Source organism: Ostrea edulis, chromosome 7 (genome assembly GCF_947568905.1).
Source record: "Ostrea edulis chromosome 7, xbOstEdul1.1, whole genome shotgun sequence".
NCBI classification, from domain to species: domain Eukaryota; kingdom Metazoa; phylum Mollusca; class Bivalvia; order Ostreida; family Ostreidae; genus Ostrea; species Ostrea edulis.
In genome coordinates, this window is record NC_079170.1 from 83,979,399 (window position 1) to 84,002,194 (window position 22,796).

A 22,796-nucleotide genomic window follows, 5' to 3' on the forward strand; every position below is an offset into this window, starting at 1 on the left:
GTGTCCAAACAAACCTTTTTTCAACCGCTAGTATATTTGAAAAAGGAGGAGCTATATAAACAAAGGTGCTCTAAGGTCATCCATACACTGATATTACCTCAGGGCACCTTTCTAACCACCTTTTCAATGGTGACCAGAGGTAGTCCTTTTGTGACAATTGCATCAATGGGTGACCAGAGAAAACCCATATATGACATTTACATCAAGGGGTGACCAGGGAAAATCCTTATATGACATTTACATCAATGGGTGACGAAAGGTAACCCTTATATGACATTTACATTATTGGGTGACCAGAGTTAACCCTTATATGACATTTACATCAATAGGTGACCAGAGGAAACCCTTATAAGACATTTACATCAATAAGGGACCAGAGGAAACCTTTATTTGACATTTACATCAAAGGATGACAAGATGTAATCCTTGTACGACATCATCAACAGGTGACCAGAGGAAATCTTTATATGAAATTTACACCAATGGGTGACCAGAGGAAACCCTTAAATGACATTTACATCAAAGGGTGACCAGAGACAAACTTATATGACATTTACATCAAAGGGTGACCAGAGACAAACTTATATGACATTTATATCAAAGGGTGACCAGAGGAAGTCCTTATATGACATTTACATCAATGGGTGACCAGAAGAAATCCTTATATGGTCGTTACATTAAAGGATGACCAAAGGTAAACTTATATGACATTTTCATCATTGTGACCAGAGGAAACCCCTATATGTCATTCACTCCAATGGGTGACCAGAAATAGCTCTTTTATGACGTTTACATCAATGGATGACCAGAGGAAACCCTTTAATGGCCAATACATCAATGGGTGATCAGTGGTAACCACTATATAATCATTATATCATAATGGTGACCAAGGGTAACCTACCTTTGTAGAACCATTAGTCAACAAGTTGAGAGCAATTCCCCTATATTGATATGGTCCCACTAGAGAATAGTTTTTTTAAAGGTTTTATATCATGATCAAATTTATTCATCTGTAAGCATTGAATAAAAAAAACCACTCTGTCAGGAAAAGAAATATATATTGATAATGATAGTAGTTATTAATAAACATAAGAAAAACAGGAAAGTGGAAAGACCCAATAAAAGGATTCATAACAGAATGTAAATTGGAGCACGTCTACCTGGGGGAAAATTTGTGCTTCGACAATGCCAAATCATGCAGAAAGTAACCACATTCTACCTTTTCTAACACATAAGAGTTATATTTCTATTCATTATTACGCGGAGTTATTTCGAAATATATGAACTACTTTTGAGTGACCCCGGGTACGAATTTAATATCCTTCTGCATAATGCGTACAATAGCATATGGAGTTTGGACTTCAAGTTTATTTGCTGTTGCAAAATAAACCTTCTATATGTGAACGAATTAAAACTACTTAATAGAAACATTTTAGTGGCAACATCGGTTTTTCATTGCAGTGACAACGGCAAACAAAAGTGGTAAGTTAACAGCTTTGAGCAAAATTTTACCGTAAGACTAAGCACTCTGATTTCATGCGATTGGAACCGATTGTTAAAAAACGAAATTCAAACCGTTGACGAAATTGTAGCATTTCGATCATTTTCTTTGAAATAGGAAAGAAACATAAAGTTTGCTCCAGAAACTATTGGAACTCTTCTTGGTTACAAATCTATTAGTAGTCACGACACATATTTATTTCGAAATCCTTGATGACGATTTTGTTGTTGTTACACGTATGTTATTATCATTGCGTTATTACTGTTTGTTTCACATTCAGGTTTAATGCCTTCTAAATCTCTGATAAATATACTAACCTTCTAAATCTCTGATAAATATACTAACCTTCTAAATCTCTGAAATATACACTTACCTAACCTTCTAATTCTCTGATATACATAGTCAAACTAACTTTCTAAATCTCTGATATACACAATAACCTTTTAAATATCGGATATACACACTAAACTTCTAAATCTGATATACACACTAATCTTCTAAATATCTTAAATATAAACACACCTTCCAAATCTCTGAAATACACAATAACCTTCTACATCTGATATGTGCACTAATCTTCTAAATCTCTGATATACACATTAATCTTCTAAATCTCTGATATACACACTAATCTTCTAAATCTCTGATATACACACTAACCTTCTAAATCTCTGATATACACATTAACCTTCTAAATCTCTGATATACACACTAACCTTCTAAATGCAAGGTGAAGATAACGAACAGTGATCAATCTCATAACTCCTACAAGCAATACAAAATAGATAGTTGGGCAAACACGGACCCCTGGACACACCAGAGGTGGGATCAGGTGCCTAGGAGGAGTAAGCATCCCCTGTACACACTAACCTTCTAAATATCTGATATACACACTAACCTTCTAAATCTCTGATATACATACTAACCTTCTAAATCTCTGATATACACACTAACCTTCTAAATCTCTGATAAACACACTAACTTTCTAAATATCTGATATACACACTGATCTTATAAATTTCTTATATACACACTAATCTTGTAAATCTCTGATATACACACTAATCTTCTAAATCTCTGATGTACACACTAACCTTCTAAATATCTGATATACATACTAACCTTCTAAATCTCTAATATACATACTAATCTTCTAAGTCTGTGATATACACACTAACCTTCTAAATCTCTGATATACACACTGACCTTATAAATTTCTGATATACACACTACCCTTCTAAATGCAAGGTGAAGATAACGAACAGTGATCAATCTCATAACTCCTACAAGCAATACAAAATAGATAGTTGGGCAAACACGGACCCCTGGACACCAGAGGTGGGATCAGGTGCCTAGGAGGAGTAAGCATCCCCTGTACACACTAACCTTCTAAATATCTGATATACACACTAACCTTCTAAATCTCTGATATACATACTAACCTTCTAAATCTCTGATATACACACTAACCTTCTAAATATCTGATATACATACTAATCTTCTAAGTCTGTGATATACACACTAACCTTCTAAATCTCTGATATACACACTGACCTTATAAATTTCTGATATACACACTACCCTTCTAAATGCAAGGTGAAGATAACGAACAGTGATCAATCTCATAACTCCTACAAGCAATACAAAATAGATAGTTGGGCAAACACGGACCCCTGGACACACCAGCGGTGGGATCAGATGCCTAGGAGGAGTAAGCATCCCCTGTACACACTAACCTTCTAAATATCTGATATACACACTAACCTTCTAAATCTCTGATATACATACTAACCTTCTAAATCTCTGATATACACTCTAACCTTCTAAATATCTGATATACACACTAAATTTCTAAATATCTGATATACACACTGATCTTATAAATTTCTTATATACACACTGATCTTGTAAATCTCTGATATACACACTAATCTTCTAAATCTCTGATATACACACTAACCTTCTAAATCTCTGATATACATACTAACCTTCTAAATCTCTGATATACATACTTATCTTCTAAGTCTGTGATATACACACTAACCTTCTAAATCTCTGATATACACACTGACCTTATAAATTTCTGATATACACACTACCCTTCTCAATGCAAGGTGAAGATAACGAACAGTGATCAATCTCATAACTCCTACAAGCAATACAAAATAGATAGTTGGGCAAACACGGACCCCTGGACACACCAGCGGTGGGATCAGGTACCTAGGAGGAGTAAGCATCCCCTGTACACACTAACCTTCTAAATCTCTAATATACACACTAACCTTCTAAATCTCTGATATACACACTAACATTCTAAATCTCTGACATACACACTAACATTCTAAATCTCTGATATATACATTAACCTTGTAGATCTCTGATATACACAATAAACTTGTAAATCTTTGGTATACACACTAGCCTTCTAAAGCTCTGATCTACACACTAACCTACTAAATCTCTGATATACACACTAACTTTCTAAATCTCTGATATACACACTAACCTTCTAAATTTCTGATATACACACTAACTTTCTAAATCTCTGATATACACACTAACCTTCTAAATTTCTGATATACACGCTAATCTCTGACATACACACTAACATTCTAAATCTCTGATATATACATTAACCTTGTAGATCTCTGATATACACAATAACCTTGTAAATCTTTGGTATACGCACTAGCCTTCTAAAGCTCTGATATACACACTAACCTACTAAATCTCTGATATACACACTAATATTCTAAATCTCTGATATACACACTAACTTTCTAAATCTCTGATATACACACCGACCTTCTAAATCTCTGATATACACACTAACCTTCTAAATCGCTGATATACACGCTAACCTTCTAAATCTCTGATATACACACTAACTTTCTAAATCTCTGATATACACACTAACCTTCTAAATCTCTGATATATACACTAACTGTCTAAATCTCTGATATACACACTAACTTTCTAAATCTCTGACATACATACTAACCTTGTAAATCTCTGATATACACTCTAACCTTCTAAATCTCTGACATACACACCAATCTTCTAAATCTGATATATACACTAACCTTCTAAATCTCTGAAACAAACAGTAACCTTCTAAATCTCTGATATACACAAAAATCTTCTAAATGTCTGATATACACACTAACCTTCTAATTCTCTGATATACACACTAATCTTCTAATTCTCTGATATACACACCGACCTACTAAATCTCTGATATACACACTAACTTTCTAAATCTCTGATATACACACTAACCTTCTAAATCTCTGATATACACACTAATCTTCTAATTCTCTGATATACACACTAACCTTCTGAATCTCTGATATACACACTAATCTTCTAATTCTCTGATATACACACTAATCTTCTAATTCTCTGATATACACACTAATCTTCTAATTCTCTGATATACACACTAATCTTCTAATTCTCTGATATACACACTAATCTTCTAAATATCCGATATACACACTAACCTCCTAAATCTGATATATACACTACCCTTCTAGATATCTGATTTGCACACTAAGATATGCTTTATTGATATTAGTTGTGGGTTATTGTATTTCTAAGAATGTAGGCACACTGACATATGATTTACTTATGTTAATTGTGGTTTATTGCATTTTTGGGAATGTATGTAGTTTTAAGATTTTGGAATTATAATTGTTTGCGACTCCCTACACTTCATTACTTCAATCCTTAATTAAGAATATGAAATATGTCTAGGTTTAAATACCTTTACTTTAAGTGATATACAGATGTACAAGTTTTGTTATATAGATGAGCCTCAAATATATATAAAAAAAATCATTTTAAGACATTTTGTTGAACGATAAAATCAGTCCTACAGAAAAACTCTTTATGGATTTAAATCTTTCCAGACAGACGTCAATGAAAAAGTGGATATGGCAAAGATAATCGTTCTTTAAATTCTAAAAAGTGCAGAATTGGGCAGACACAGACATATCAAATATTCTAAAATTTAAAGCAACTGAAAGACAAGACCCTAGTTAACTACCTGAACAGATTTCTAGATAGTGATAAAACTTCGTGTAGATTACATGCCCTTATCACATCAAGCCCACTTCACGCCCTCTAGTCCTTGACTCTCTGGCAACAGAACGTAAAACTTTTACGGTACCAATTTTGATGCACCAGATGCGCATTTCGACAAATAATGTCTCTTCAGTGATGCTCAACCGAAAAGTTTGAAATCCGAAATAACTATGAAGTTTTAGAGCTGAATATAGCCAAAAACAGCGTGCCAAAAAAGTGGAACCAAATTCGTCAAAGGATAAGGGCTCATAAATTCATGCAATATTCATTTATCTCAGCCAATGGAGTGTGTTGTTTATAATTAGGGTGTTGCAGGAGTCATGCATTTGTATTTTGTAAGGCTCTCAAGGAGATGATATGATGTTAAGAAGTCTGAGATCCCTTTTGTGTTGCGTTATTTTCACGTTCTATCTCCGCTATTGACTGTATAGAGAAGTAAGCCTATGAAGGGTCAAAATCGGCCCTGGCACAGAAATTAATGAAATTGGTGGAATATTGTGTTTAAGTATCATATTTTAAATATTAGAAGGGATTATTTCAAAATCCTTTGTAAATATGGCATTACAGTGGGTCAAATGTCAGTAAGTCAGTATGCAATTTTGTCAAAATATAACATGGGAGCTCCTCCATGTTTTCCATTCTTCATGTGCATCAAAATATTGACTTAATTAGATATATTTTCTTCTTATTAAAAAAAACTAGCAAATTATTGTTATTATCTAGATAAATATTAAAATTTGAACATGTTCCTCGTCAAATATCATGTCTGTAAAATACCGCAGTTAACCTTCTGGCTGCGACACTCCTGTTTGAATTACGTGACGTCACTGCGGGAACTTTTAACGTCACCAACAAGTTATTGATTGACGTTCACGTTACGTCACTGCAGGAACTTTTAACGTCACCAACAAGTTATTGATTGACGTTCACGTTACGTCACTGCGGTAAATTTTAACGTCACCAACAAGTTATTGATTGACGTTCACGTTACGTCACTGCGGGAACTTTTAACGTCACCAACAAGTTATTGATTGACGTTCACGTTACGTCACTGCGGGAACTTTTAACGTCACCAACAAGTTATTGATTGACGTTCCTGTGGCAATCTTAACACGTGCACGCTACCTCTTTATACTTTTGTAATTACTAAATTGACCTACAGTGTATAATGAACCATTACTGGAGTTACTTGTTGTATTTTATGTGACAACAGTTAAAAAAGTTATTAGAAATATCCATAAAATGACTATATTCATAGAAAAATCATATCAATTCAGAAAATGCGTTCACAACTCCCTTGTTAGAAAATATCAATAGCTAATGGATTTGTTCGTTTTATTTCGTCATTACTATGACATACATGTCACCAAATTGTAACGTGTATGATCGGGTTCTTACAATATGTATGGTTTTCTCTTACTCTATCTGAGCTAATGATTGGAATGATTATCAAGTCCGTTCTATCTGAGGGTAAATTACACCGTACTGAATTGTTCTCTTATCTAGAGACTGGGACTGGGTAAGGGCTACTTCTTGCGCCGTGTTTCTCCCACAGGTTCCTATTGATAGAGAAGAGCTGGATGTCTCAATCTTCTACAGATTTACTACACCCAGAACTTAACATCAATTCCCTAGGATTACTTGCCACTGAGCTAATAACTGTTTTGACTTTATTCTGCAGTTACCCTTAACTTCTTTTTTTTCTTATTCCCCCGCCGACGTCTTATGCTAGCTTCTGAATGACTGACATCCACAAAGCTTCGTTTTATATACTCTTTGGCTAGTCCATATCAAAGGTTGTCAGGTCATTTCACTATACGACGTCTTCATTGCGTTTTACACATATGCCCTTAACTATTACAAAATTAATCACAAATTTAGAATATATTTAAAACTCTAATAGAAATAGCTGAAAGCACTGTCGTACTCTACCAAAATAACCCAATAGGCAATGATATCGATTGGGTTCGAATAGCATTGATTGCTTGATTGTATATTGTTTAATGTCCATTTCTAGATGGTTCGAATAGTGAGCGGTATCATTGCCTGTGATTTACCCAAGGTTCATGGTATGTTATGTTTCTGTTATTATTTTTCTTATCAAAATTAAAGTACATGTCCATAGTTAGCATTTGTAAAAGCAAATCAGGGACAAAATGAACGATTGTTCATAATTTCAAAATTTGAAACTCAGTATTGTCAATGTGTTTATAATGCTAATTTTTGTCCGGTGCGACAATTTAAAGCCAAAATTATGAATACACGTCGTTTCTTCTCGCAATAATCGAAAACATAATGCACTACACTAGACATGAATGACAAACAGAAAAACTGCTATATTGTAAACAGTGGACATTATCAGGTAGTGTACAACCTAATTTCGGTAAAATGTTTTAACTTGTAAGGTGCAAACTTCCCAGAACATCTCCAGACCATTCAATACCTGACATATTGGACAGTTTTTGACTTACCAATTACTTTCAAGATCTGTGTCATCACAGAACATGTTCAACCAAAATAAAAACTTTCTTGTGTTTATCCATGTGTTTGAACATGTCAGTAACTGTTAATAAATTATTACAAAAAGTCGTAACACTGATTTCTATAATCACGGAAAGATTAAGAACATCGAAAATATCAGATGAATATCGTAATTAAAAATTTATCGATGTGTCAAATACATTGTAGTTGGTCTGGGGAGGGGGTGTCCTTAGTTAAGTGAGATGTATATATTTCATATAATTATAAATCTTCATCAAGTGATGGATATGGGGCTAGTCAAAACTTTTATAACCAACTCTGAACTCGCAACTTCTCGGCTTCGCGGGAAGGCGCGAGAATGTGCAATTGGTTGTAAGATGTTGTCACGTTCTGGTAGCCTCGTTCTGGGAATTTCCATACGGCTGATTGAAGATTAAAATCACGGATTGAAGAAACGAACAGGCTTTTTTATTATTCAACAATTATCAGAAATTATTTCTTCTGTAATGTCAAACTCAAGCATCAATAAACAAACGATCGACTTCATATCGTATTATCTTAAGTTGAAAAAGAGAGGGGAAAACTGGCTTAAATCAGCCAAAGCGTGTCCACCACTCTACTCTCATTTTTCTCTTTCAGGGTAGTTTATCGAAAACTAAAGTACATGTGTTTTTTAAATCAATTTTACGATATTTACTAATCAAGTAAGATTCTACTATAGCTTACGGATTTCACCTCATATATAAAGCAATATTAAAGGTGCAAGCAGTAACTCTAAAGCAAGCGTTTCGGAGTTTATGGGCAAAATTTGATAATCTATAAGTATAGATATTTTATTCATTAATAAGTGAATAGGATTGGGCATCAGGCATAGTCTATTTCAGCCCTCTCCCAAGCATTGTCAAGGGGGTGGGGGTGGGGGGGGGGGTGGACGAGGGTCTTGTAGCCTTTCCCCGTGCCCTGCCTATACCCTTCTCAACATTTAAAGACCTTCTTAGAGGCATCATAGAAATATGTCAGCGAGGGTGAAGATATCCACTTTATATATATACCAGATTTGTCAGTCATGTGACCGGTACAAGTCCGTTCGTCTAACGTTGAAAAAACGTTATATCAGTTTCTCATGCGTCCAACGTTCGTTCAACCCCTATTCCTCCGCCATTCAGACGATTATGTCCGTTAATCGACCGTTAATTACCCGGTATGTGTCCAGTAATCGTGCGGTTATTATGCATCGTATACGCTTCATAAGCCAATCACAGGAGCTCGGCCATTTCAAGTGATAGTCACTTATCTAGTTCAGACTTTCAGATCATCGGTGGTCTTAGTCTTACATTTTGTCTATGTGAAGCTGTGTATTTTGTTACAACAGTACCGTGCCATAAGTTTGAGAGAAATATAAATATCAAATACCCCTTAGTGATTAGTTATTTTAGACTCTTTCAGCCTTAAAGTTGGACAGTTGCGTCTGAGTTAATATATACATCATGCTGGGACTCCCCAGACGCGCGTGGTGCTATTTATAGACGCCTAACGAACAATGTATAATTTATGCATACCCACTGTATTTACTTTTTGAATAATCTTCTCGCTGTTTTCTTTTACATGCAAACGTTTTCAAGCATGTGATTAATGGCAAGTTAATAACTTTTAATGAAAGTACTGATAATCGCTAGGTTTGGCTAATAATGATGCTGTATGGATATATAAGTTATAAAAGTACTGATAATCGCTAGGTTTGGCTAATCATGATGCTGTATGGATATATAAGTTGTGATAGTACTTTTAACATACCTTTACATTTTGTTTATTCAAGTTCATTCATTCACTCAAACCACGTTATATATGGTACATGAGGTGCATTAGATGCAAGGTGAAGATAACGAACAGTGATCAATCTCATAACTCCTACAAGCAATACAAAATAGATAGTTGGGCAAACACGGACCCCTGGACACACCAGAGGTGGGATCAGGTGCCTAAGAGGAGTAAGCATCCCCTGTTGACCGGCCACACCCGCTGTGAGCCCCACATCCCGACCAGGCAAACGGAGCCATCTGCAGTCAAATCAGTGCGTCAAGAACAGCTTAACAATCGGTATGAAACACGTCAAACAGCATTTGACCCAATGCGAGATTGTATTGACGAACTAGATCGTTATAACGACCATAGAATTTGCGAAATGCTGACTTCAATCGAGACTGTTGAAATCCCTGTACCATCAACTTGTTTGTCAGTAGCTTACCTCGATTTAAAAACTGACTATACCCAGAACAAGCTCTTGCATATCGAATCAGTTGAGATATATAAACACCATATCCAGGTGATAATGAAATATTGCTACATAAATGTGGGAAGTTGACGATGGAGAAGCTGAACGTACATTTGAGTACGAATAAGGTCAGAGTATGTACAAATATATAATATAAATGTAATGAAAAAGTATTTACAAAATTTGTTAAGGAGAACATACTAACTCATAGATTTTTTAGATAAACATACAGAGTTTTTTAAGTGTTTAAATATTACTGGTTGACATAATTTCATGAAATTTAATAACATTACGTCTTGTGTAGTACCTATTGTAAAGGTATTCTTATCTAATATTTGACAAAGCACTGCATTCTAATATATATTGGAATTCGTCTGCAATTTTTTATTCATTACACAAAACACAAAATCTTTCATTATATGGAATACTAATCCATCTGCCAGTCCCTACTGGAAGGCGGTGATTTGTGGTGCGAAATTTAAGAAGACTAGTTCTGATTTTTTTTTGACAATTTTCCTAAATATTTTTCAGGTCCGAAGTCTATCTTAACGTAGTTCCACACTCCTGTGACGTCATAGGATTTTGCAAAAGTCAATGATTTAATGACAGGAAGATAAATTTTGTCGGAGCCTTTTTCAATAGTTATTGTAAAATATCTTATCAGCCATAAAATATTTCAAACGTCTTAGTTATATTTGAATAGTCATTAATATGTTTCAAAATATTGAATCCAAGAACAATAACTCTGTTTTCATTAAATTATTTATCAAGTCCATAATGCGATAGATTTCCTTTATTTTTGACAAACATTTTACCAAGGTGATAAGGAATCATTATCTGTGTCTTTTCATGAAATTACATGAAATTTTAACCCCGAGTGATTTTGAATAGCTCAACTGTATGGTACCAGACTTCGGTTTTTTTTTATGACAGTATACATACTCTGGAAGCTATAGATTTGAAATTATTAAGGAAGGTATGGATTTGTTTTCATAAATAACTATAACAGATGTACATCTACTGATATAAACAGAAAAAATGATATGTAAACCATGCTATTAAGGAAAATGCGTCCACATTTGTTTGTTTTCTTAACATTTTGGAGAATAACACTAATTCAATAATTTTGCACATATTATTCTAAAACTTGATGTCATGTTTCCCGATAAATGAATGCAATTCAAAATATATTTTGTAGTTTTTATTTTAAAATAACAACAAATAACTGTTTCCAATGCATTTCATTAAAACTACATAGGGGTACATGACTTCAGTAGTGTCTGTAATGAAAATTAATATGGAAATCCTTAACTGTTTTGCCTTTTTTCATTACGCTGAATGGTAATTTATTAATTCCAAACAAAAAATGCTACCTGAGCCCCCAAAAATCCGGGACTAAGGACCCACCTTAAAAGTTTTTATATTTTACTGTTAGATGAATTGAACATATCAAAATATCGAAATAAAGGACACCACAGAGTCGTCCACTTCTGCTTCATACTTAGATATTTTATTGAAAGTAGACATTAACGGCAAACTGACAACTCAACTCTATGACAAACGGGATGATTTCAGCTTCTCCATCGTCAACTTCCCACATTTATGTAGCAATATTCCATTATCACCTGCATACGGTGTTTATATATCTCAACTGATTCGATATGCAAGAGCTTGTTCTGGGTATAGTCAGTTTTTAAATCGAGGTAAGCTACTGACAAACAAGTTGATGGTACAGGGATTTCAACAGTCTCGATTGAAGTCAGCATTTCGCAAATTCTATGGTCGTTATAACGATCTAGTTCGTCAATACAACCTCGCATTGGGTCAAATGCTGTCTGACGTGTTTCATACCGATTGTTAAGCCGTTCTTGGCACACTGATTTGACTGCGGATAACTCCGTTTACCTGATCAGGATATGGGGCTCAGGGCGGGTGTGGCCGGTCAACAGGGGGTGCTTACTCCTCCTAGGCACCTGATCCCACCTCTGGTGTGTCCAGGGGTCCGTGTTTGCCCAACTATCTATTTTGTATTGCTTGTAGGAGTTATGAGATTGATCACTGTTCGTTATCTTCACCTTGCATCGCTCGACCATGTTTGAATAAATTGATCCTTACGTCTTTGTTTCACCGTATTTGTTATCCATTTTTCATTTACGTTCCCTTGTTGATATCATATATTTGAAAGTCCACACATGTTTAAAATTCTATGAATACATTCAAACCAGGGAGTTTTAACAGTACAGTTAATATATTGTGTATGCAAAAATTAATAAAGTACATTAACAGTTTTGAAGTCATAACCTATAATTTAGCCCAGTATGAATATGAAATCATTCTACTATATACACTGATATAAATTGAGAAACGACCTGTTTCACCATATACTATAAATTAGAACGTAGAGCTTTTCATCTGAAAAATGTGTGTGTTTCAGAAATGTTAAGTCAATGCCCTCTACAACTTGTAAATTTTCATACCCCCATATTTCACTTCTATAAATTAAAACAGGTAAAACTACTTTGTCAAACAGGTCAAATTGACAACTAATTGGTAAATCAAACAATCTAATTTTCCATATAATTCCATACATAGCTTTCTGGGCTTGTTCACATAAATGTTTCTTAGCTCTACAAAACGACCCTGATCTAGAAAAAATAATATCGAGATATTTGAATTCTTTTACATTCTCTATAACATCCCCATTGTAGTAAAATTGACTTTTCATCAATATATCCTTTCAAAATATCACAAATTTTGTTTTGTTGACCATAACATTCAATTTCCACTTAGTACAGTATATAAAAAATTCATTCAACGCACATTGTAAATCTCAGCAGATTCAGCCATTATAACTGTATCATCTGCATATAGCAGAATTAAAAGTTTCAAGTACAACTCTTCAATTGAATTAGTAACACTTTGTAGGCGTTTCTCTTGTAAAAAAAAAAATTATTCAAGATCGTTAATACACAAAGCAAACAGAAAAGGGGATAAATATTCGCCCGGTCTTACCCTAACATCACATGTGAAAAAATCAGTTGAATTGCCATTTATCTTAACCCTTTCTCTACCGGCACATTTTGGAGGTTTTTAAAGACTAAATGACAATATTTTTAAATCGAGTTACATCTGCATGTATCACGATTTTAGGTAGACATGCGACATAATTTTGTTACGAATTGGACAGGGAACCTTTTTACATATATTTTGTCATGTTAGTCCATGACCCCAAATAGTTCTACGGGGTCAAAGGTCATTTAAATGCACATTTTTGCAATTTTTTTTTCTCTGGAATATAAATATTACGACCCTTCTCACTAGATTCGAGTCAAAAATAGGAAATTCTAAATGTATGAGCTGATGTGTCTTTTAAAATACTACAAAAACATCACAATCAAATTAATCAATTTTATTGACAAACGAATATTTTTGGTTGCTAAGTAACAACACTCATGGTGTAATTTTGACCATAATTTGCCTTTCTACATCCATTCGACAATTCAAACATAATTACATTGCATGATGATTAGTAAATGTCACATTATTTTAGAAATACAAATGTATAATCTTTGACTAGATCTTAATCATTTAAAAGGTTTTTAACAAAAAATATAATGAAGAGAATTAAGGTCAAAGGTCATTAAATGGAAATTTCGTACTTCATATACATATTCATCATTTTCTAATAATATGACGTTTTGCCATTGTATCCCACTAAATAGTATAAATATTGCAACATTAAAACAAAGATCTTTCCTGTTAAAATCTAAAATGATCTATTTTTTTATATTCAAATATATTTGGTTGCTAAGCAACAACACCATTATGATATCAAATGCTATGCGAAAATAATGCCCATCTTTCCTCCCCAAGTTCATTGTACATGCATACAAATGTTCAAGTACTTACTTTCCATCACTAAATTTAAATGTACTTGCATTATATTTAATAAAAATTGTTCTTCTTATATTCAACCTCTTAAAACATATTTCTAGACATAATTTTTGATACTAGGTTGTTCCGATAGGGGCATGCGTTGACCAATATCTGTTTATCGACAGGAACTTCTCAACAGACATGTATAAGATAAAACCCAACAATCTGAAGGAAAAAAAATGATTTTTTTTATACTTAGCCCCAATATACTGATGTATTCTCAGAGCTTTTGAATACTCAGTTGGCTCTGTAAATGTTTTCTATAATTAAGGCCCTCTGAAAATTATGCGTTTAATTGCTTGTAAAATTTTATCCGGGGTAATTGTTATACACATTTAATAAATGCGTTAGATGCACAGCCAGATTAATTTTGGTAAAAGTAATCTTATAAAATGCATTTTATTATTCATTTTAAACTGGAAATCACTGTCACAATATCGGTACTTTAAAACTAGTAATACCTGTACAGTTCCTCTTCAGTGAGAGGGTTCGAACTTCCTCGGGAAGCATATGACAATCATTCCCCCTAGATATGACCATCTCAGTATAATGGTTGATGGCAACACAGATGGAGAAAACAAATCTTCTGTCAAAAACAGCTTCATAAAATCTGCAATTCTCTGAATAATCAGGTCCCATATCTGAAAAAAATCCAAATAAAATCAGTATTGGTCATCATACCTTATTTGTCAGCATTTAAAACACTTATCATACCTTATAATTAGAAACAGAAAATGATTTTCCGTGTTTTGTCTCTTTTTGTATGCATGTTATATCTAGTAATGCAACGATAAACAGTAAAATGGTACACGCATATCAGTGTACCATAATGCCATGATTCCATTTGCAAATGTATTATCTGGATTCATTTGATTGTTAACCAAATGTATACGGATTTAACCCTATATTCAACCTCAAAGAGTCATACCAACTGAATGCCAGGTTGTCACTCCGAATGAAATGCCACAGTTCTTTGATCAGGTGTCCCTGTGTCCTCCACATCAACATACTTCCAATGCATGTCTGGATTTGTCAGTAGACTGTCACTAGTGGAAGATACCTGGAAGCTTCCCACTAAATATTGGGATGTCAATAACGTTTTTAAAGATGAAAAAATACAATTAAGAATTATTGTTTTGTGTTTTAAAGCAGAATATAAGCTTTATGATAGTAAGGGACAGTTTCGCACGAAAGTACTGATCATATTTATTTAAAGATAGAGATGTCCTATATTTGAAGTGCTATTTGGGAAGGGATTACATACATATGTTAGAAATCAAATGAATGGAATATTTCATTATACTTTGCGAGTGTAGCAGAGTGCGTATTGAAAAAACAAACCCACTAAGCATCATGGAGGTGTTAGCATTATGCCCAACATATAAATGGGAGCAAATACTGAAGAAATTCAGGTTAAAATATACAGTGTCCAGCGAAAATATTGTGCACTGAGGGAAATTGAATGGTCAGATTTAAAGTAGAATTGAATTGGTTCTTCATTGTACAGTGTCTAAACCTCCTGGCATGGTACTCTGATGGAGTGTGGATTTAGTCGAAATTAGAGAAAATCTAAGCAAGAACTGGGCGCATGCCCATCAGCTCATAGCACACCAGCATGTATGGATCATATAATTAAATGCTTTTTCAATAGCCTGTCATAACCAGATTTTGATTGATGTTACCCCCCCCCCCCCCCCCTACACACACACGCGCACACACCTTTTGTCCCAAACACACATTTTGTTTTTATTTCTGTTACAATATGAAGAAAAACCTCAAATTACGGTAATAAATTCTATTATTATGAATGATAATACAATAATGCAATATATGCTTTCCTAACAGATTGTGTTTTCTTTTCATAGAAAGATAATTTTTTTTATAAACATAGAAAATCTTGGAAAATAGCCTCTGCACCAATGGTCATGAATGTCCAGTCTGATTAAAACCATCCCACCCTTTTCTCATCGTACACTAAATCCACCCTCTTCTTACACTCGCGCGTCAGGTGAGGAGATACCAAAAAGGGGGGGGGGGGTCAGAGTGATTAATGCCGGTCCAGGACAGATTAATTGATGTTAGATATGTTCAGCTCTTAATAAACATTTGGGTGTTATACACTTGGTTTAGATATCATAAAATATAAATATGTTCTTTCATGAAACGACAAATTATGGCATCAAATCACGGTTAATATATTAATCGTGAATTTTTCATAACATGACATAACGCGAACGTTTTTTTTTTTTTTCTAGTCGACCTATGTGGCTACATCAACTTACATGTTTATACTGAATGCATGATCGTTTGGGTCATCCTGCAACAGGATATCCAGGGTATCTTCAGACGGCAGGGTCTATAAGCCCGTGAACTGATACAATCGGAAGTTCCGTGAACTCAAACACACACAAATTGCATACGTCATACAATTTACTTTCGTTTTTACTAAAGGTCTAGTATTAACTCGTACCCGAGATGCATATTAAAAATCTTTTGTAAGTGGAGGTACAGAATCAACACTAATAAGGATTTTATTGAGTTCACTGGGTTCTAATTAGGATGTGATTGAGTTCATGGGCTTCTAATTAGGATATGGTCCACTTCACGGGCCTGTCTCTAACACTAAAAAGGATGTGATTGATTTCACGGGCCTGACTCTAACACTAATTAGGATATGATCCAGTTCACGGGCCTGATTCTAACATTAATTAGGATGTAATTGAGTTCACGGGCCTGATTCTAACACTAATCAGGATATGATGCAGTTTACGGGCCTGATTCTAACACTAATCAAAATGTGATCCAGTTCACGGGCCTGAGTCTAACACTAATTAGCATGTGATTGAGTTCACGGGCCTGATTCTAACACTAATTAGCATGTGATTGAGTTTACGGGCCTGATTCTAATACTAATTAGCATGTGACTGAGTGCACGGGCCTGCTTCTAACACTAATTAGGATATGATCCAGTTCACGGGCCTGATTCTAACGTTATTTAAAATGTGATTGAGTTTACGGGCCTGATTCTAATACTAATTAGCATGTGATTGAGTTCACGGGCCTGCTTCTAACACTAATTAGGATATGATCCAGTTCACGGGCCTGATTCTAACATTATTTAAAATGTGATCCAGTTCACGGTCCCGATTCTAACACTAATTAGCATGTGATTGAGTTCACGGGCCTGCTTCTAACACTAATTAGGATATGATCCAGTTCACGGGCCTGATTCTAACATTAATTAAAATGTGATCCAGTTCACGGTCCCGATTCTAACACTAACTAGCATGTGATTGAGTTCACGGGCCTGCTTCTAACACTAATTAGGTTATGATCCAGTTCACGGTCCTGATTCTAACACTAATCAAAATGTGATCCAGTTCACGGGCCTGAGTCTAACACTAATTAGCATGTGATTGAGTTCACGGGCCTGATTCTAACACTAATTAGCATGTGATTGAGTTTACGGGCCTGATTCTAATACTAATTAGCATGTGATTGAGTGCACGGGCCTGCTTCTAACACTAATTAGGATATGATCCAGTTCACGGGCCTGATTCTAACATTATTTAAAATGTGATTGAGTTTACGGGCCTGATTCTAATACTAATTAGCATGTGATTGAGTTCACGGACCTGCTTCTAACACTAATTAGGATATGATCCAGTTCACGGGCCTGATTCTAACATTATTTAAAATGTGATCCAGTTCACGGTCCCGATTCTAACACTAATTAGCATGTGATTGAGTTCACGGGCCTGCTTCTAACACTAATTAGGATATGATCCAGTTCACGGGCCTGATTCTAACATTAATTAAAATGTGATCCAGTTCACGGGCCTGATTCTAACACTAACTAACATGTGATTGAGTTCACGGGCCTGATTCTAACACTAATTAGGATATGATCCAGTTCACGGGCCTGATTCTAACACTAATCAAAATGTGATCCAGTTCACGGGCCTGATTCTAACACTAACTAGCATGTGATTGAGTTCACGGGCCTGATTCTAACACTAATTAGGATATGATCCAGTTCACGGGCCTGATTCTAAAACTAAGTAAAATGTGATTGAGTTCACGGGCCTGATTCTAAAACTAATCAGGATATGATCCAGTTCACGGGCCTGATTCTAACGTTATTTAAAATGTGATTGAGTTTATGGGCCTGATTCTAATACTAATTAGCATGTGATTGAGTTCACGGGCCTAATTCTAACACTAATTAGGATATGATCCAGTTCACGGGCCTGATTCTAACATTATTTAAAATGTGATCCAGTTCACGGTCCCGATTCTAACACTAATTAGCATGTGATTGAGTTCACGGGCCTGCTTCTAACACTAATTAGGATATGATCCAGTTCACGGGCCTGATTCTAACATTAATTAAAATGTGATCCAGTTCACGGTCCCGATTCTAACACTAATTAGCATGTGATTGAGTTCACGGGCCTGATTCTAACACTAATTAGGATATGATCCAGTTCACGGGCCTGATTCTAACACTAATCAAAATGTGATCCAGTTCACGGGCCTGATTCTAACACTAACTAGCATGTGGTTGACTTCACGGGCCTGATTCTAACACTAATTAAATGTGATTGAGTTCACGGGCCTAATTCTAAAACTAAGTAAAATGTAATTGAGTTCACGGGCCTGATTCTAAAACTAATCAGGATATGATCCAGTTCACGGGCTTGATTCTAACACTAATTAAAATGTGATCCAGTTCACAGGCCTGATTCTAACACTAACTAGCATGTGATTGAGTTCACGGGCCTGATTCTAACACTAATTAGCATGTGATTGAGTTCACGGGCCTAATTCTAACACTAAGTAAAATGTGATTGAGTTCACGGGCCTGATTCTAACACTAATTAGCATGTGATTGAGTTCACGGGCCTGATTCTAACACTAATTAGGATATGATCCAGTTCACGGGCCTGATTCTAACACTAATCAAAATGTGATCCAGTTCACGGGCCTGATTCTAACACTAACTAGCATGTGGTTGACTTCACGGGCCTGATTCTAACACTAATTAAATGTGATTGAGTTCACGGGCCTAATTCTAAAACTAAGTAAAATGTGATTGAGTTCACGGGCCTGATTCTAAAACTAATCAGGATATGATCCAGTTCACGGGCTTGATTCTAACACTAATTAAAATGTGATCCAGTTCACGGGCCTGATTCTAACACTAACTAGCATGTGATTGAGTTCACGGGCCTGATTCTAACACTAATTAGGATATGATCCAGTTCACGGGCCTGATTCTAACACTAATCAAAATGTGATCCAGTTCACGGGCCTGATTCTAACACTAACTAGCATGTGGTTGACTTCACGGGCCTGATTCTAACACTAATTAAATGTGATTGAGTTCACGGGCCTAATTCTAAAACTAAGTAAAATGTAATTGAGTTCACGGGCCTGATTCTAAAACTAATCAGGATATGATCCAGTTCACGGGCTTGATTCTAACACTAATTAAAATGTGATCCAGTTCACGGGCCTGATTCTAACACTAACTAGCATGTGATTGAGTTCACGGGCCTGATTCTAACACTAATTAGCATGTGATCCAGTTCACGGGCCTGATTCTAACACTAATCAAAATGTGATCCAGTTCACGGGCCTGATTCTAACACTAACTAGCATGTGGTTGACTTCACGGGCCTGATTCTAACACTAATTAAATGTGATTGAGTTCACGGGCCTAATTCTAAAACTAAGTAAAATGTAATTGAGTTCACGGGCCTGATTCTAAAACTAATCAGGATATGATCCAGTTCACGGGCTTGATTCTAACACTAATTAAAATGTGATCCAGTTCACGGGCCTGATTCTAACACTAACTAGCATGTGATTGAGTTCACGGGCCTGATTCTAACACTAATTAGCATGTGATTGAGTTCACGGGCCTAATTCTAACACTAAGTAAAATGTGATTGAGTTCACGGGCCTGATTCTAACACTAATTAGCATGTGATTGAGTTCACGGGCCTGATTCTAACACTAATTAGGATATGATCCAGTTCACGGGCCTGATTCTAACACTAATCAAAATGTGATCCAGTTCACGGGCCTGATTCTAACACTAACTAGCATGTGGTTGACTTCACGGGCCTGATTCTAACACTAATTAAATGTGATTGAGTTCACGGGCCTAATTCTAAAACTAAGTAAAATGTGATTGAGTTCACGGGCCTGATTCTAAAACTAATCAGGATATGATCCAGTTCACGGGCTTGATTCTAACACTAATTAAAATGTGATCCAGTTCACGGGCCTGATTCTAACACTAACTAGCATGTGATTGAGTTCACGGGCCTGATTCTAAAACTAATTAGCATGTGATTGAGTTCACGGGCCTAATTCTAACACTAAGTAAAATGTGATTGAGTTCACGGGCCTGATTCTAACACTAATTAGCATGTGATTGAGTTCACGGGCCTGCTTCTAACACTAATTAGGATATGATCCAGTTCACGGGCCTGATTCTAACATTAATTAAAATGTGATCCAGTTCACGGTCCCGATTCTAACACTAATTAGCATGTGATTGAGTTCACGGGCCTGATTCTAACACTAATTAGGATATGATCCAGTTCACGGTCCTGATTCTAACACTAATCAAAATGTGATCCAGTTCACGGGCCTGATTCTAACACTAACTAGCATGTGGTTGACTTCACGGGCCTGATTCTAACACTAATTAAATGTGATTGAGTTCACGGGCCTAATTCTAAAACTAAGTAAAATGTAATTGAGTTCACGGGCCTGATTCTAAAACTAATCAGGATATGATCCAGTTCACGGGCTTGATTCTAACACTAATTAAAATGTGATCCAGTTCACGGGCCTGATTCTAACACTAACTAGCATGTGATTGAGTTCACGGGCCTGATTCTAACACTAATTAGCATGTGATTGAGTTCACGGGCCTAATTCTAACACTAAGTAAAATGTGATTGAGTTCACGGGCCTGATTCTAACACTAATTAGCATGTGATTGAGTTCACGGGCCTGATTCTAACACTAATTAGGATATGATCCAGTTCACGGGCCTGATTCTAACACTAATCAAAATGTGATCCAGTTCACGGGCCTGATTCTAACACTAACTAGCATGTGGTTGACTTCACGGGCCTGATTCTAACACTAATTAAATGTGATTGAGTTCACGGGCCTAATTCTAAAACTAAGTAAAATGTGATTGAGTTCACGGGCCTGATTCTAAAACTAATCAGGATATGATCCAGTTCACGGGCTTGATTCTAACACTAATTAAAATGTGATCCAGTTCACGGGCCTGATTCTAACACTAACTAGCATGTGATTGAGTTCACGGGCCTGATTCTAAAACTAATTAGCATGTGATTGAGTTCACGGGCCTAATTCTAACACTAAGTAAAATGTGATTGAGTTCACGGGCCTGATTCTAACACTAATTAGCATGTGATTGAGTTCACGGGCCTGATTCTAATATTAATTAGGATATATGATCCAGTTCACGGGCCTGATTCTAACACTAATCAAAATGTGATCCAGTTCACGGGCCTGATTCTAACACTAACTAGCATGTGATTGAGTTCACGGGCCTGATTCTAACACTAATCAAAATGTGATCCAGTTCACGGGCCTGATTCTAACACTAACTAGCATGTGATTGAGTTCACGGGCCTGATTCTAACACTAATTAGGATATGATCCAGTTCACGAGCCTGATTCTAACACTAATTAGGATATGCTCCAGTTCAGGGGGCTGACTCTAACACTAATTAGGATGTGATAAAGATCACAGGCCTCTAATTAGAATTATAGCATTATTATTTATTTCCACAAATCACATTTTCATACAACTCTTTATAGTGAAATGTTACACACATCTATTTTGATTTAAATCGTATCATTGATTATTCATCTATAACTTAGACTTTTGAAATAGTTTATTATACCCCCCGCAACAAGTTGTGTGTGTGTGTGGGGGGGGGGGGGGGGTATACTGGAATCGGGTTGTCCGTCTGTCTGTCCGTCCGTCTGTAGACGCAATGGTTTCCGGGCTCTAAAGCATTATCCTTTCCACCTACCGTCACCATATCATATATATGGACTACCCATGGGATGAAGATGTTCCCTATCGATTTTGGGGTCAAAAGGTCAAAGGTCACGCGCACTGGACATCAAAGTAGCAATATGGTTTCCATTTAAATTCTTTAACGGCTTTTTTCATCGCATGGAGATGCTGTGTTCCTAGATACCTTTTGGATCATAATATTGAAGTTTTACCTATTTCCAACACCCTTTAGGAGATTGGGGTAAGCGAGGGGTATTCTTAGTGAGCATTGCTCACAGTACCTCTTGTTTTAACAGGTTGTTTTTTTACAATAACTATCGGAAAAGACTAACAAAATTTATGTTCCTATCATGCATAAATCTAGTAAATAAATCATTGATTTTGCAAAATCTGATGACATCATAGGAGGGTGGAATTACTTTAAGTTATGTTTAGTG

The 22,796-nt window shown here is 35.7% G+C and overlaps 1 protein-coding gene across 6 annotated transcripts in view; it reads left to right on the top strand.

Moving 5' to 3' along the window:
• The first annotated feature begins 1,256 nt into the window (after nucleotides 1-1,256).
• Nucleotides 1,257-22,796, top strand: part of LOC125654091 (uncharacterized) — a 68,517-nt gene continuing 46,977 nt past the window's right edge. For 2 of the 6 annotated variants that reach the window (XM_056142776.1, XM_056142778.1), the window contains exon 1: nucleotides 1,263-1,482. The gene's annotated coding sequence lies outside the window, so the exon portion shown is untranslated. Of the gene's footprint in view, nucleotides 1,483-16,500; nucleotides 16,772-22,289; nucleotides 22,601-22,796 lie in introns of those variants that run through there. The other 4 variants (XR_008796402.1, XR_008796400.1, XR_008796401.1 and 1 more) reach the window with 4 other exon arrangements.